We start from the raw sequence: 18,964 nt of genomic DNA on the forward strand, positions 1-18,964 counted from the left end.
GCAAACTGTCATAGACATCCCTAAGCCTGGCTTCCGTTTTCTTTCTCAGCAGTATAATTGTCTCAGAAACGTAATAGGCTCCCAGTCTATCTGCTTCCAGTTAGTGTCATGTGACATTAACATTCGTAAAGGCCTTGGGTGGTCATTTTTCCATCTGCTGCTTCCTCCTCTTTTATGTACTGGCCTCTGTGCTTGGCTTGTCTCTCTCTCCTTCAACTAAATGATCTTTGCAGTTGAGTTGATTCCCATTGTCTGAGGAAGAGCATTTATTGGAAGGCCTGGTTTGGTGTCTGAGACACATGGCTGTCTTCTGCTCTTCATCATAAAGTTACAGTTGGCTTTTCCAGCTTGATTAAGCCCTCAGTCACTGGATTCCTAATCAATATAGATTGCAGCTCTCAGAACAGGACAGCAAGGCCTAAGCATTTATGCTTGCAAACTGGCCAATGTACACCTTGCTTCATCTCTTTCATGGCACCTTGTTAAATGCCTTAAGGAGCAGCAAATGAGTACTAACATTCTGAGTTTTTTTTCCCCAATCTCTTTTCCTAGAATCATGGGCTCCACAGCTAAAGTAAGCAAGAACTTTGCCCAGTGTTTTGCCATGGCATACAAGAGGCCTCAGATTTCCAGCCTGCAATATTTCCTCCGTCCTTATTACACAAGAAACTGGCCCATGCTACTTGTTTTAGGCTTTGACTTGACAGCATCCTATTTCCAGGGCCAGTTTCTAAATAAGTTAGGGCACAGCTAAATGGCTGTAACAAAGAACCTCAAAAATACAGTGGCTTGACCAAGATGGCTTTTTTTCTCTTTCTCATAGCAAAACAGCAGCAGGCTCTGTCCACGAAACTGTCTAAAGTGTATTGTACTGCCATCCTCTCGCATCTCATGACCCAAGCTGGCTCTCGTAACAGTGCCACTGCATGAGGGAAGAGAAATGGAAAGGACGTGGTGAAGAAGCTGGCCCCATTCCTGTCACTTACACCCAGCTGGCCACTCTTAACTGCAGGCAGGTCATGACATGAAGCTTTCCTCCAAGCCCCTGCTAACACACGTGGAGGCTTCTAGAGGAAGATGGAGAAAAGGGTGGTGGGAGCAGGTTGGAGTATTGGCACAGAGCCTAGCTGGGGCTCCTGGCTTGTCCCCTGTGGGAGCTTATCGGTGGCTGCTAACGTAGGATCTCCTGTGAAACCTGTCTTTGTGTATAAAGACGTTGTGATTTAGGACACCGCCCTGCCAATCATCCAAATCGCTTTTAACAATGTCTGTTCCTGACTTGTGGTTGCCAAGGGCGGGGGGGAGGGAGGGGGCTGGACTGGGAATCTGGAGTTAATAGATGCAAACTCTTGCCATTGGAATGGAAAAGCCATGAGATCCTGCTGTGTAGCACTGGGAACTATTTCTGGTCACTTGTGATGGAGCTTGATGGAGGATAATGTGAGAAAAAGAATGTATACACATGTGTGTGTGACTGGGTCACTTTGCTGTACAGTAGAAAATTGATAGAACCCTGTAAACCAACTATAATGGAAAAAATTAAAATCATTTTTTAAAAAAAGAACTATGTCTGTTCTGAAGGAACAAAGGATTTGAGATCTGTGTGGTCATATGAGAGTGATTCTGACCTGCTGCCCTCAACTAACAGGAGCCGGAAATGAAGAACATTGGAGAGCTGAGCCCCTGAAGATGCCCATAACAGAGGCCGTCTGTCAGTGGCAGAGCTAGGATTGGAACCCCACATGCTGAAGTCTCTTGTGCTAAATATGGGGTTTTAAAATGAATAACAATAATCTAAAAATGATCTCACCAAAATAGAACACAGTAACACAGTGACAAAGATTCACATGCCGTTTTCTTATTTAGATAACTTGGTATTAACTTTTAGAATTACAATGACACCCTGCTAACTCCTACTTAACTTGTGGTTTGTATGATTCCGGATCAATTTATGCCATACATTTGCAAAACAAGTTCTGTCCTAGCTTGCATTTGTATAGATTTCCTCTATTATGAGTTACTTTTTTGTTCTGTGCACATGTCGCTATTGAATTAGTTGAATTTATAAACTTTTTGGATCTCATTTAGCATGAGATGCTTTAAAGAGTCAAAGCCTGACACTGAATAACAATTTTACTAAAGTTAATATGTATTATATTCATTATATTCCCCCAGTTTACTATGTTGATCACTACTGTAAAAAAGTTAGATCACAATTTACTGCCAAAAGCCATGTTGGTTTCCATATTTAGCTATTTTGTTGGGTTTTTTTGTTTGTTTGTTTTGTTTTGTCTTTTTTAGGGCTGCACCTGCGGCATATGGAGGTCCCCAGGCTAGGAGTCAAATCAGAGCTATAGCCACCAGCCTACACCAGAGCCACAGAAATGCTGGATCCGAGCCACATCTGAAACCTACACAACAGCTCACAGCAATGCTGGATCCTTAACCCAGTGAGGCCAGAGATTGGACCCACGTCCTCAAGGATATTAGTCATGTTAATTAACCACCGAGGCATGATGGGAACTCCCATGTTTTGCTACTTTGAGTGTGTATTCTAATATTTCTTCTGGAAGCATTGTTTATTTATTTTTTATAGTTGCACCTGCAGCATATGAAAATTCCTGGGCTAGGAACTGAATCTGAGCCACGACTGCAAGCTATGCCATAACTGCAGCAATGCCAGATCCTTTAACCCACTGTGCAGGGGTCAGGGAGCAAACCCACACCTCCACAGCAACCTAAGCCACTGCAGTCATATTCTTAACCCACTGCACCATAGCAGAAACTCCATGGAAGTATAGTTCATTGGTCTACAGTTTTAGGCTTGTTCCCTTCTAAATGCAGTTCCCTTTTTTACTGGTAGGCTTTTCTGTCAATCCTCTCATCTTACATTCGTGTGTAGAAATATATTTCACCACGCCCATCTGCAAAGTTTGTGAATCTCCAAGACTTCAGACACCAAATGTGAGTTCAAGAGCTCTCCAAGTCCACCGTCCAGCTTGATAATTCACTAGGACTCCCAGAACTCAGAAGAGCTGTCATTCTCATGGCTATGGTTGATTTTAGTGAAAAGATACAGATTAATACCAGCCAAGGGACACACACATTGGGCAGTATCCAGGAGATGCCAAGCACAGGTCTTCAGTTGTCCTGTCTCAGCCGATGTGTGTGGACTATGCCTGTTTCTCCCAGCAATGATTTGTGAGAATACACACCGAGTGTGACATCAGGGAACCTCATCTCAACCTTGGTGTTGAGAGTTATTACTGGGGTTTGATCATAGTTGACCTTGGTCTCCAGCCCCCCTTCTCTCCCTGTGCCCCTACTCCCACCCCCCTGGGTAGAATTGATACTGTGTGGCCCAAAGCCTTCATCATAAATCACAGAGTTAGCATAGACTATCAGGAGTGGCCCGAGGCCTCCAAGCAAGCAAAGACACACTTAGCAGGGAGGACATTCCAGGGATCCCCCAGGAGCCAAAGGCAAAGGACACACTCCTCTTTGGACAATGTTAATTCTTCACTACACATCTTTTAAGTACATAATATCGTGAACCCTGACATTCAGGGTTCAGTCCCATAGCTGTGCTGCATTCCAGAAGTGTAGTTCAACTCCTGAAACATAATTAAGAAGAATTCCATCTTTGGCTGGTGACTCTCAGAAGACATTCAGGAGGATCCAAATAAATGCTCCATATCCACTTTTATTAAAATCCTCTTCCCTCATCCCCAACCTTACTTTCCCTCTAAAAAAATACCCTCTTAAACTCCCAGCCTACCTAATACTGCCCTCCTCCTTTTCTTTCTTTTTCTTTTTTTCTTTCTTTTTTTTTTGTCTTTTTGCCTTTTCTAGGGCCACTGCCACAGCATACGGAGGTTCCCAGGCAAGGGGTCTAATCAGAGCTATAGCCCCTGGCCTACGCCACAGCCACAGCAATGCTGGATCTGAGCTGCATCTGCAACCTACACCACAGCTCAGGGCAACGCCAGATCTTTAACCTACTGAGCAAGGCCAGGGATCGAACCCACAACCTCATGGCTCCTAGTAGGATTTGTTAACCACTGAGCCATGATGGGAACTCCTCTCTCTCCTCTTTCTCATCATATTTGTGTAGCTTCATTTAGGCTTAAATTCAGCACAGAATTACCCATCCTTTTTAGGACAGGGTAGAAAACTGGACTTCCCAAGGCAGATTTCCCTTGACAGTCAGGGGAAGGGAGACAATCCAAGCATATGCCAATATTAATATTTTTTCTGACACAATAATAATGACTTCTAGGCATCAATTGTGTTTCAGACACTTTATATACGTGTGTTTCTGGATCTAATATCTTACCTTTACAGAGATGTCACAACCTAGAGAATTTTTCAACAGTTTTAAGTGGAGGCAAAATCATTCAAGAAATACTATAGAATTACAGCTGAATTGCTTTGTTCCATGATACTTTGATTTGGTAAAGGAAATATGTCCCACGGGGGAAAAATTATATAAGTAAGCATCAAAATATTCAGCTTCAAAGATTCCTTTTTCTTTTTTTTATTATTTCCTTACTCTTACAGTTGTCTTCTTGCTCAATAGTGGATGATTAATTTAGGGAGATAAAGGGAAAAATATCTTAGGATCCTGCCAACTTTTTTTTTTTTTTTTTTTGGCCTTTTTTAGGACTGTACCTGTGGCATATGGAAGTTCCCAGGCTAGGGGTTGAATCAGAGCTACACTGCTGGCCTACACCACAGCCACAGCAACTCAGGATCTGAGCCACATCTGTGACCTATACCACAGCTCATGGCAACACTGGATCCTTAACCTGCTGAGCAAAGCCAGGGATTGAACCCATAAACTCATGACTGCTAGTTGGATTTCTTTCCACTGAGCCACTACAGGAATTTCAGATTCTACCAAATTTTAACAAACACAGAATACTACAATGCAGGCACATATATTTTTTAATTCTTTCACTGGGTATTGAGACTCCTATTCTGCAAACTCCAATGTATGTGAAGATGCTTAAGTCTGTTGTGAAGTTTCAATACACTTCCTTTAGGAGAGAAAGATGCGCTAGAGAGACTTTTTCCACTCTCCATGTACCTTGACAATATCATGGGTTCACTTGTTAAACTGTTCATATACATGCTGAATTTAAAATACAAGTTATAGTTTATTCTTTGTGCAGAAGGAAGCAACAAACTTTCCTTTTTCACCTGCATGAGCCTTCCTCTCCTCCATCCCTGTCCTATTCCCACTTACTTCCAGCCTCAGGAGATTCATTCAATATAGCAATTTACTATGCTTACTTTTTTAAAACATGACCCAATATCACAAATGTATCTTCCTAATCATCTGTAATTTCTTTCCCTCTCTCTCTCTCTCTCTTTCTCTCTCTCTCTCTTTTTATCCTGCACCTGCAGCATTTGGAAGTTCTCATGTTAGAAGTCAGATTGGAGCTGCAGCTCCCAGCCTATGCCACAGCCACAGCAATACCAGATCTGAGCCACATCTATGACTTATGCCACAATTCAAGGCAATGCCAGATCCTTAACCCTCTGAAAGAGGTCAGGGATCATACCAGCCTCCTTATACAGACGTTGCTGGGTCCTTAACTCGCTGAGCCACAACTGGAACTCCAGTAATTCTTGAATCTCCTCAAATATCCAATAGTGCTCACATTTCCCACATTATACTATTAAATGTTCTCTAAAGTTGTTCGAATCATGATTCCAAAATCTCCGTACATTGCATTTGATTAATATGCTCTTGTCTCTTAATCCATAGGTTTTTTCCTTCATCTCGTTTGTTTTTTTTTTTTAACGCCCCTTGCAGTTTTGTAGTTGTTGCTGTAGAAGATTTAGAGGAGGAAGGGGAAGAGAAGGGGATGGAGAGAAAGAAAAGTGAGTCACCTGTCTTATAAAGTTTCCTACAGCTCATATTTTTGTTTTACTTTGTTTTATACATGTTTTTGGCCCTTGCATTTCTATGTCTTGAGGTGTGGTTCAATTCAGGTGGGGTAGTGGTGTGTGTCTGTGTATATATGTGAAGATGACTTAGTAAGTGATATGGGTGCTTCCATCAGACGCTCATACTGCCTTTCATTTTGCGGTATTAATTTGTTGGGGATTTCAAAATGTGATGTTTTCATTCTACTTTTCCTTTTTCATTTATTACCTACCATGCATCTATGAAAAGATACTTTCTCTCATCCACAATTTGGTTACTTTGAATTTGTATAGAAAAGGCAGGATGAAGACTTTATCTTTGGAGGAGTTCCTGTCCTGGCACAGCAGAAATGAATCTGACTAGAAACCACAAGGTTGCAGCTTCGATCCCTGGCCTTGCTCAGCGGTTAAGGATCCGGTGTTGCCGTGAGCTGTGGTGTAAGTCACACAAGTGGCTTGGATCCTGCATTGCTGTGGCTATGGTGTAGACTGGCAGCTGTAGCTCCAAGTTGACCCCTAGCCTGGGAACCTCCATATGCTGTGGGTGCAGCCCTAAAAAGCAGAAGAAGAAGAAGAAGAAGAAAGAAGACTTTATCCTTTATTTACCAGTTTCCAAAATAATAACTCAAAGCTCTATTATTCTCCAAACATGATCTATGTATTTAAGTATCATTTTGAACTCGTGGACTTAGACATATTTGGTCTATTGCAATCATGGCAGTTACTGTCCTTGTTAATAAATTGTCTAATCTGGGGACAGTGGGAGCTTATTGAAGTTGCCTCCTGAGTCCTTTTCACACAATCCTACTAGCCTTCGATAAAAAGTTTCAAGCTTATCACGTACATTCCTTACCATAGACCTCCCCATCAGCCTCTTCTTTCAAGGCTCTAAATCTCTTTTGGAGGAAAATGATATTTAAAGACCAAGTTCTAGGCACAAGGATAACTCATTCCTATTGGGGTGGTCGATATCACCAGGCCATTTCAGTGGATAGTACTAAAAAAATTTTTTTTTCACTAAAAAATATAAGTGAGTTTGTACTGACATTCCAAGTTGATTCAGAATTATAAACACATTCATTTTAGGGGACATCTCTTTTCTCCCAAAGGGCACACACTGCAGTCTCCAAATAACTATATCGACACCGCTATCAGCAATATGTTGCTAGTTAATTTCTTCCACTCACATAAATGTATCTCCAGGAAAGGGATGGAAAATGCAAACTGACAGTATGACTCATTCTTTCCTTGCTAAGACTAATTGCATGCCTTAAGCATATTTATTTGGTGTTATCTGAGATCTGGATGCATGTGTTAAAGTACTGTAGCATGTATGCAGGTTTCACTCAGGAGGATGGTAGGATTTTCTTGGCAGAATTAGCACCTTATAATTCAGATGGCTGGCAAAAAGTCTATAACTAATTCTTACCTCTGCTGGGCATTAACAGGAAGGCTGACATATTTGCAAAGAAACTCTCTTGTAATGTGACAGGACTCACAATGAGTTGGTCTCTCTCCATGAGAAAGACCCAGTAGGGGTCAAGCCATAACCAATTATACCTCGGTTCTGGCTGGTAGTTACCATAGCCACGTGGAAGCACTGAAGCAACAGATGGTACATTTAAAAGAACAGCTTTTAAAAAAAAATGAAACAAATCTCAATGCAAACCTCCCTCATCATCTCCATTCCACTCTTTCCCAAAAAACAGGGGCACAAAACATCACCGGTACGATTCTGAGATGATTATTTTTAAAGTATCCTTTATCCTGCATTTCAAAATCCGTTACAACCCGTATTAAACAGTGGCTTGTCGATGTTGTTGGTGCTGCTGTTTTTTGGTAAGGTAATGCCTCATTTTATCCATTTGCCCTTGTGGATGGCCAATACATGGAAACTAGAGTTATGAGGCTAAGTATTTCTAGGAGGCAGTGGCAGAGCAAGAGGGGCATCCAGGCCCAATGACTCTTCCAGATTAATGCAAGAAATCCTGTCATGATACCTGAATGAATGTGGACATTTTTCATCTTTATTTTTATGAGAGAATATTTTATGTTATTTGTCTGTCAGTTTTTATATAATAAGAGAGGGAGAGAAGTTTAAAATCACTGTGGCTTCCATTCATTATTTGCTCAGGGAAGGGACACACTGATTTTTTTTTGTCTTTTTAGGACCACATCCTCAGCATATGGAGGCTCCCAGGCTGGAGGTCAAATCAGAGCTGCAGCTGCTGGCCTGTACCACAGCCACAGCAATGCCAGATCCTTAACCCACTGAGCAAGGCCAGGGATTGAACCCGCATCTTCATGGATACTAGTCAGGTTCATTTACCACTGAGCCATGACAGGAACTCCAGGACACACTGATTAATGGTGTTCAGTGTGAGGTGCACAGGCGGCCCAGTGGAGCAGTAATAGGCAGAGAGAGGAAGCACACAGCCAGTGTGGGGTTAGGAGGTACTGCTTAATTCCAGAATTTTTTTTTTTTTTAAGGGCCACACACCCTGCACATGGAAGTTCCCAGGCTAGGGGTTTAAATGGAGCTGCAGCTACCAGCCTACACCACAGCCACAGCAATGTGGGATCTGAACTGCATCTGCAACCTACACAGCAGCTCATGCCATCGCCAGATCCTTAACCCACTGAGTGGGACCAGGGATCAAACCCCTGTCTTCATGGATACTAGTCAGGTTCATTACCACTGAGCTACCACGGGAACTCTGAGGGATATTTTTTAAGCAGATAATAAAAGAGTGTAGCCCTCTTGTAAAAATGACATTCAAAGTTCACACTTTGAGCCCCTCACATACTCCATATCCAAGAGGAAAATATCTAAGCATTGGGAGAAAAAAATGTAAAACTGTGTAAACTGGAAACTGAAGAGAAATGTGGGTCTGTCTGAAGCCACAAGACCACCATTCTCATCAGCAGGTGTGCAGATACAGTGAGGGTATAATCTGCCTGGTCCATAAAGAAGTAGGGCAGGATGGCGAGTCATTCTCCTCCCTCTAGCCTGGGAAGAGAGGCAGAAAAAATGTGCTGCCATTTGCTGTCCAGAGCTACAGCTTGTAAGAGTCTGAGTGCCAAGTCAGATGCCAGGGCAGACTCTACCTTCATGACAAAGTCCAGCCAACACATCATCTGACTTTAAACTCTTCCCAATATCATGGTCAAATAAGAACCCTGAGCATCAAGAGAAGACCTAGTTTGGGACTAGAGGTCCTAGGGGCTGAGCGGAGGCAACCATGATACCTCTTAACAGAGAGGAGAAAGAGAGAGAAAAAGAAAAGTAGCACCCACTCAAGATAGACCTAAAAGCCAAAAAAGAAAATTAACACCAAGAAAGGCACCAAGTAAAGTCAAATATTAGGAAATGAAATCATTTTAGACAAAACTAAAATAAATGCGCCATCTTAAAAAGACTTTAAGGAGTTCCCGTCGTGGCTCAGCAGTTAATGAATCCAAATAGGAACCATGAGGTTGTGGGTTTGATCCCTGGCCTTGCTCAGTGGGTTAAGGATCTGGCATTGCCGTGAGCTGTGGTGTAGGTCACAGACGTGGCTCGGATCCTGCGTTGCTGTGGCTGTGGTGCAGGCGGGCGGCTTCAGCTCCGATTTGACCCCTATCCTGGGAACCTCCATATGTTGCAGGGGCGGCCCTAGAAAAGGCAAAAAAGAAAAAAAAAAAAAGACTTTAAGATAAGTATGTCTGGAGTTATCAAAGAGAGGCAAAAAGGAAGGGCATCATCCCAGAGAAGTGAGAAATTAGGCAGAAAAAAAAGACACTTTTTAAAACAGTAAACTGGATAAACTCTACACTGGAATGATCAAAGTAATACAAATAAAATGGGAGCTAATATAAGGCATTCACCTAGAATACAGCAGAAAGGTAAAAAGAGAGAAATGGAAAGATCGGTTAAGAGATATGGAGATAGATTGGTGAGGAGACAGTTAAAATTGAATGAATGAGTGAATGAATGAATGAACACACACACACAAATTAGGAATCCCAGAAGAGAGTATAGGAAAAGGCAGAAGCAACAAGCAGGGAGATAATTGAGAATTTTTAGAGTTGATAAAAGACATGGGCTGTCTGATTGAAAATATACTCCTGATAAATATGTCTAGACACATTAAAATGAGAGTGAACACAAAGTTATTCTAAAAATCTACCCATGGAGAAAAGATCAGATGGCCTACAATTAGACTTATTACTACTAGTCGTCGCCAGAAGAAATAAAATTATATCTTCAAAGTTCTTAAGGAAAACACCTATCTATCCAGAATTTTATACCTTATGTAAATCACTTTCAAAACAATGGGAGTTCCCAGGTGGCTCAGTGGATTGAGAATCTGGCATTGTCACTACTGTGGATTGATTGACACAGGTTTGGTCCCTGGTCTGGGAACTTCTGCATGCTACAGGTGTAGCCAATAAATAAATAAATAATAAAGCAAAAACAACACAGTAAGATCAGAAGATTAAAAATACTACTAGGTAACTCAACAGCAAAAAAGTCAAAATCCAATTGAAAAATGGGCAAAAGACCTGAATAGACATCTCTCCAAAGAAGATGTATATATGGCCAACAAGCACATAAAAAAAATGGTCAAAATCACTGATTATTAGAGAAATGCAAATCAAAACTACCGCAAGATACCACCTCACACCAATCAGAATGGCCATCATTAATAAGTCCACAAAAAGCAAATGCTGGAGAGCGTGTGAAGAAAGGGGAACCTTCCAGCACTGTTGGTGGGAATGTAAGCTGGTACAACCACTATGGAAAACAGTATGGATGTACCTTAGAAAACTCTTCATAGAACTACCACATGACCCAGCAATCCCACTCTTGGGCATATATCCAGACAAAACTTTCCTTGAAAAAGACACATGCAGCCGCATGTTCACTGCAGCACTATTCACAATAGCCAAGACATGGAAAGAACCTAAATGTCCATCACCAGATGAATGGATTAAGATGTGGTATACAGACACAATGAAATACTACTCAGCCATAAAAAAGAACAAAATATTGCCATTTGCAGCAGTATGGATGAACTAGAGGCTCTCATACTAAATGAAGTCAATCAGAAAGAGAAAGACAAATACCGTATGATATCACATATCTGGAATCTAATATATGGCACAAGTGAACCTTTCCACAGAGAAGAAAATCATGAACATGGAGAAAAGACTTGCAGTTGCCAAGGGGGAGGGAGAGGGAGGGGGAAGGAGGGGGAGGGAGTGGGAATTTGGGGTTAATAGATGCAAACAATTGCATTTGGAAGGGACAAGCAATGAGATCCTGCTGTATAGCACTGGGAACTATATCTAGTCACTTATGATGGAGCATGATAATGGGAGAAAAAGGAATGTATAATGTGTATGTATGACTGGGTCACCATGCTGTAGAGTAGAAAATTGACAGAACACTGTAAACCAACTATAATGGAAAAAAATAAAAATCATTAAAAATTTTTAAAAATACTACTTGATGATAAAGATACAAATAAACCAATGGGACCTAATTAAACTCAAAAGCTTCTGCACTGCAAAGGAAACCATTGAAAAACTAAAAGACAACCCACAGAATGGAAGAAAATTTTTGGAAATGACTCACCTGACAAAGGTTTACTTTCCAAAATATACAAACAACTCATACAACTCAACAACAACAACAAAAAACAACCCAATTGAAAAAAGGGGAGAAGACCTAAATAGACACTTCACTGAAGAAGATATACAGATGGCCAGCAAACACATGAAAAAATGCTCGACATCACTAATTATCAGAGAACTGCAAATCAAAACCACAATGAGGTAGTACCTCACACCACTTACAGTGGTCATCATTAACAAGTCAACAAATAACAAATGCTGGAGAGGATGTGGAGAAAAGGGAACCCTCCTACACTGGAGGAATATAAATTAGTACAATCTATGGAAAAGAGTATGGAAATACAGAAAACTAAATATAGAACTACCATATTACCCAGCAATCCCACTTCTGGGCAAATATCCAGACAAAAATTTCATTGAAAAAGATACAGGCAGTCATAGTTCATCACAGCACTACTCACAACATCCAAGACATGGAAAAAGCCTAAATGCCCATTGATGGATGCATGGATTAGGAAGATGTGGTACATATATACAGTGGAATACTACTCAGCCATGAAAAGGACAGAATAATACTGTTTGCAGCAACATGGATGGAACTAGAGACTCTCATACTGAGTGAAGTAAGTCAGAAAGAGAAAGACAGACACCATATGATATCACTTATATATGGAGTCTAGAATAGGGCACAAATTATTTATCAAACAGAAAAGATCATGGACATGTAGGACAGACTTGTGTTTGCCGGGGGTAGGGAGGGGGAGGGAGTGGGATGAGTTGGTAATCTGGGGTTAGTAGATGAAAACTCTTGCATTCGTAGTGGACCAGCAATGAGATCCTGCTGTACAGCACCAGAAACTATATATCTAATCATCTAATCACTTGTGATGGAACATGAGGGAGGACAATGTAAGAAAAAGAATGTCTATACATGTATGACCGCGTTACTTTGCCATGCAACAGAAATTGACAGAACATTGTAAATCAACCATAATAAAATTTTTTAAAAGATGAAAAAATACTGCTGGGATGAAGGGAACATTAAATAATAATAAACTGAATTACAAAGAAGATATAAATCATGAACATATAGATTTAGATAAATATTTATTTTATATAAGTTAGAGATTTATGTTGATGTAAATGATATAATGTATGTGTATCTTGCACCTAACACATAGAATTACACATATTATTCAGGTACACATGGCATATCTCCAAATTTTGGCAGTGTCTTAGAATAGAAAAAAGGCTCATCAAATTTCAATGAATCAATAACTCAGGCAGAAAAAGACAAAGGCTGTATGATTGCATTTATGGGCGGAATCTAAAAACGAAACACAAAACAAAAACAAAAAATGTATTCACATATATAGAGAGATCAGTGGTTGCCAGAGGCAGGGGCGGAGGGTGGGCAAAATGGGTGCATGTGATCAAAAGGTACAAACTTCTGGTTACAAAATAATTAAGTCATGGGGATGAAATGTTCAGCATGATGACTATAGTTTAAAATATCGTGTCATATATTTGAATGTTGCTGAGACAGTAGGTCTTAAAAATTCTCATGACAAGAAAAATATTTGTAAATATGTATAGTGATGGACATTAGCTAGACTAATTGTGGTGGTCATTTCACAGTATGTACAAACATCTAATCACTATGTTGTATGCCCAAAACAAATATATCTCAATATATAAATTATATCTCAATAAAAAAGTCAATGAATCAGATTTATAGAGATAATATCTCTACACAAAATGCCATTGAAATAGGAATCCATAGTAAAAGATAATGCAAACGTACATACAAACTAAAACTGTATTTTTAAATAAACACACTCAAGATGTAATCACAATGAATTTCTAGCCAAACAACCACAAAAGGGAGAGATTCCAAATTTAAGGCACTCAGCCCAAATATCTCAGGTAGCTCTTAGCCTTAAGTTTATTTAGTGGCAGGAAACATTTACATAAAAGCAATAGTAGTAGATAGTGCTGTACACTAAATATTTCCAGTTCTTCTTCTGGTCACAGGGTACCACTGCATACTCCTGATGCTTTGAAGTTATAGGGAACCATATGACTTGCTTTGGTCAATGAAATGTGAGTAGAAGGAGTTGTTGCCACTTTCAAGCTGAGGTTTTAGGAGCCAGCAAGTAGTTGGCCAGGTTCTTTGTTCTTACTTTGGTAATGATAAAGGCGTGGAGATGGAACCTTCTTTAGCGCAGGTACCTGAGTAAGGACCACCCCTGCCCCCACCCCACCCCCACTTCCTGTCAGTCTATGTGTGCAGCTCAGCAGCATCCTAGGGGAAGTTTGCCACTGTCTCATTTCCAAGTTAGTTTTCCACCATTTCCTCTGGATTCCTGTCTTCCACAAGCTAAATCATTTTAGATTTTTCTGCTTTGGATTTGCATTTGCAACCTATTCACCTAATCACCTACTGAGTCTGATCTTTTCAAATGGTATTTTATTGTTTGTCTTTTTCTGTTTCCAGGTTTTGAGTAGCATGTAGGAGCTTTGAGGCATTCTTTTCCATGGACTAATGAAAACTGCTTACGATCACTGTCAAATAAACCCCAGAGTCTGAAAACAAGAGGCTTCAAACTCGTTATAAAGCTGGAAAACTGTCCAGTAATTAATTCCTCCCATCCTACCCTGAGAACATTCATCTCTGAGATTTTTTTGCATTCTGTTTTGATGAAGGCAGCCATATCTTTTTTGTTAATCAACAATTATTTTTTAACTGCCCCATGTGATATGCCATTAAACTAAACTGTCCTGAAACTAAACAAACATTCCTGAAGATAGGAAATAGGAATCTATCCGCAAATATTTCTTTTTGGGGCCGCACCCAAGGCATATGGAGATTCCGAGGCTAGGGGTCCAGTCAGAGCTGTAGCTGCCAGCCACAGCCACAGCAACTCAGGATCTGAGTCGCATCTGCGGTCTACACCACAGCTCACGGCAACACCGGATCCTTTACCCACTGAGCAAGGCCAGGGATCGAACCTGCATCCTCATGGATACTAGTTGGGTTTGTTAACCTCTGAGCCATGACAGCAACTCCGTATCTGTAACCATAATGACACAATCCTTCAGTGACGTGATTACAGCCATTGTCTCTGGGAAGAATCTAGGTCAAGGGAAATATGTTGAAACACAGATACCTCCATTATGATATAATTACTACTATTTTCTTAAAATTTATTGTGTGCACAGACCATAAACAGGCATTCATGGGAGAGGTTTCTTTGAGGCTGGCTTATAATTTCTAGAATGTGATGACTTGACTGAGAGAATGCTGCATTATTTTCTGTTTGCTGTCTTCCACTGCCTTTCCCTTTGATCGCAATCATGTCCTTACAGCTATGCCAAGAACTTGAAGAACTAAAGGTTCCGCTCTCGTAGGAGGACTTCTTGCCTGGCTGTGTCAGATTTCCAAATGATTTCCGACTTCGGTTTGTAACACTCCACTGTGACTACAATTTTTTGCTAGAATTTTTGTTTTTTTATAAACGCTCTGGAGGAGTTCCCGTTGTGGCTCAGGGGAGACAAACCCAACTAGAATCCATGAGGATATTGGTTGGATCCCTGGCCTCGCTCAATGGGTTAAGGATCTGGCATTACCGTGAGCTGTGGTGTGGGTCACAGATGCAGCTCAGATCCCACATTGCTGTGGCTGTGGTGGAGGCCGGCAGCTGTAGCTGTGATCTGACCTCTATGCTGTGAGTTTGGCCCCAGAAAGATGAAAGAAAGAAAGAAAGAAAAAAAAAAAGATTAAAAAAATCTTCTAAAATTATAATTTTATGTAATTGTTTTTTATTTATTATTATTATTTTTTGTCTTTTGTCTTTTTGTCTTTCCAGGGCTGCACCCACAGCATATAGAGGTTCCCAGGCTAGGGGTCTAATCAGAGATATAGCCCCTGGCCTATGCCACAGCCACAGCAATGCTGGATCTGAGCTGCATCTGCAACCTACACCACAGCTCACAGCAACGGCAGATCCTTAACCCACTGAGCGAGGCCAGGGATCGAACCTGCAACCTCATGGTTACTAGTTGAGTTCGTTAACAACTGAGCCATGACAGCAACTCCTAGAATTATAATTTTTTAAAAAAGAACTATTTTAAAGAAAGAGAACTCTACCATATTGACTTTTACGATGAGAGAAACGTGAAGAAAACAAGAAAATAGATTGTTCAAAATCCAAACACTTTCAAAAGCCCTAGAGTAACACTCAGTGCGATGGTGAGGTAAGGTACCACTTTTTTGCCAGCAAGATTCAAGTCATACCAGATTTATTTTTTTCTTACAAAGTTAAATTTGGGGAAAAAGGTAAAAATGCTTATTATTGAAGTTTTAAGTCTGACATTTTTCAAGGCTTAAGTGATCATACATGCTTTTTTCCCAAAGAGCATCTCCTGTCCAAAAATATCTATTTGTTTTAGGTTTTTTTTTTTTTTTTTTTGGTCTTTTGTCCTTTTAGGGCCGCACCCGAGGCATATGGATGTTCCCAGGCTAGGGGTCGAATCAGAGCTGTAGCCACTGGCCTACACCACAGCCACAGCAACCCAGGATCCGATCCGCATCTTCAACCTACACCACAGCTCATGGCAATGCCGGATCCTTAACCCACCAAGCGAGGCCAGGGATCACACCCTCAACCTCATGGTTCGTAGTTGGATTCATTTCTACTGCGCCACAATGGGAACTTCCCTATTTTAGTTTAAGAAGTTTTAGGTTTTGAAAAAAGTTTCTAAACTTAAAAAAAAAAATTGTTTTAATATTTTTGAAATTTTAAATACCTCCAAAACCATTCTGGGATCTGTTCAGGTTCAACACAGGCTGTGACTTGGTTTCTCCTGAGTATTCTGAAGAGTGCTATTGGCATTTGAAGAATCTAAATGGCTAGAAATACAAAACAAAGCAGGGATAGTTTCTGCTGTTTTGTCATCTGCCCAGAAATAAGCATGGAATGAATAGCCTTTGTGCTGTCAGAAATGTTGTACCAGCACTGGCAACTTTGTTGATCTTGGAAACCTACTGTTTTCTAATCTGTGCTTGTGACTTTTTAAGTTTCAATAATATTTGCTTGTTAATGAATCAGACTTTGTTCAAAGCATTCCTGGCTATTGATTTTGCATAAGTCAATAGTTCTTACTGATAATCCATTAAGACCAGAGCAGAGTATTCTGCTAGGTGCTGCCGAAAGCCAGAAAAGAGCTACTGTATCCTGAAGCCAGACTGCCTAGCTTTCAAATCCTGGCTTTGGGGCTCCTGGCAGGGTATCTTTGGGTACACTGACTTCCTGTGCCTCAGTTTCCTCGTTTATAAAACAGGAAAAAATACAGAAACCTCAAAGGGCTGTGTAATGACTAAATTAGTTACTGCGAGTAAAAGATTTAGAACAGTTGCTGGCATTTAGTCAGCACCAATAGCTACTATTAAGAAAAATTTTTAAAGTTTCATTTTAATGGGAGTGATAGGTGTGTGAGCAATTCATAAAAACAAAGCAAACTGACCACAGAGGAAATAGTATTTTTTTGTTTGTTTTCAGGGCTGCACAGGTGGCACATGGGGGTTCTCAGGCTAGTGGTCGAATCAGAGCTACAGCTGCTGGCCTACGCCACAGCCACAGCAACACCAGATCCGAGCTGAGTCTGCGACTTACACCACAGCTCACAGCAATGCCAGATGCTTAACTCACTGAGCAAGGCCAGGGATTGAACCTGCGTCCTCATGATTCCTAGTCGGAATCATTTCTGCTGCGCCATGACAGGAACTCTGAGGAAGTAGTATTGACTAGGAATTAGAGCTGAGTGCTGTATACTAGTTCTATTATTGCTTTAATACATCCTATATTAATAAATAAAGGGATATTTTCTGATAAATGAATATCACAATACTTGTCCCAATGCGTCACAGCTTGGTAAGGAGAAGAACCAAATGAAATAACTGACGTTTTCTACATGAATTCTTCTCAAAAATTTTTAGCCAAAATTAATTGCTCCTTGTTGGGCACTCCCTATGCTGTTGACTTATATTTTCATCATGACATCTAACACACTAAGTCTTGTACAATAATCCATTGTTTATATGCTTCTTTCTCCAACTAGATAAGGACTTGGTGGCAGAGACACTGTCTTACTCAACTTTTAAAAAGTCATCTAGCACTGCGACTTGAACATGTAATAAATGTTTATTCAAAATGGCTCAGACAAGGATTCCTTGCCAAATCAACAGAATTATTATTACTATTATTGTGATAACTACTACTGTATGTGATTTTACAGGGTATAATTACATGGGTTTTGGCATGAATTCGAGATGGGTGGGGTTTGAATGGAGCAACCTACACAGGCATATATTTATATAAATTCTGGCTTCATATATTTTTGTTTTCTCTCTGCATTATTTCCTTACGCTAAAATACACCCATTGGAGTTCCTGCTGTGGCTTAGCAGTTAGCAAACCCAACTAGTATCCATAAGGATGCAGGTTCGATCCCTGGCCTCGTTCAGTGGGTTAAGGATCCAGTGCTGCCATGACCTGTGGTGTAGGATGGCAACTATAGCTACAATTTTACCCCTAGCCTGGGAACTTCCATATGCTGCAGGTGCAGCCCTAAAAAGACAAGACAAAGCAAAACATACACATTAATGCAGCAAGTATTTTTCTAGCTTTTAGTTGGGTCAGATGTGAAATAATTAATTTGGAGTCTGCAAAAAGGCTTCTAATCCTCCCTGTTGTAATCATATGACAAATGAGGCTTAGAGAAATAACCAATGAGTTTCTTGCCTAAATTTCGGCTAGTACTTGGGAATTTATTTATTCATCTATTTTTAAAAATTTTTCAGGGAGTTCCCGTCGTGGTGCAGCGGTTAACGAATCCGACTAGGAACCATGAGGTTGCGGGTTCGGTCCCTGCCCTTGCTCAGTGGGTTAAGGATCTGGCGTTGCCGTGAGCTGTGGTGTAGGTCTCAGATGCGGCTCGGATCCCGCATTACTGTGGCTCTGGTGTAGGCCAGTGGCTACAGGTCCAATTCAACCCCTAGCCTGGGAACCTCCATATGCTGCAGGAGCAGCCCAAAGAAATAGCAAAAAAAAAGACAAAAAAAAAAAATTTTTTTTTTCAGTGTGTTTTTGCTATGTCTAGACACTTGCTGGGCACTGGACAAGAGTAGCGGTGACCCATAATATTCAAGACTATTTGTATGGATAAACAAGAATGTCAATTAAGAGACAAAAAAAAAAAAATCAAATAGTATGGTCCCTTCGAATGACCTTGAAAACAGAGTTGAGGATCTTTGTTCTTAGTTTAACTCAGTAGGTGATTTTTCTCTCCTTATGGTAATTGGATTTATTAACTTGGATGAATGTAGTGGTCGTATTAGTGTCTGTCCGCTG

This window comes from Sus scrofa, chromosome 11, assembly GCF_000003025.6.
Source record: "Sus scrofa isolate TJ Tabasco breed Duroc chromosome 11, Sscrofa11.1, whole genome shotgun sequence".
Taxonomy (NCBI): domain Eukaryota; kingdom Metazoa; phylum Chordata; class Mammalia; order Artiodactyla; family Suidae; genus Sus; species Sus scrofa.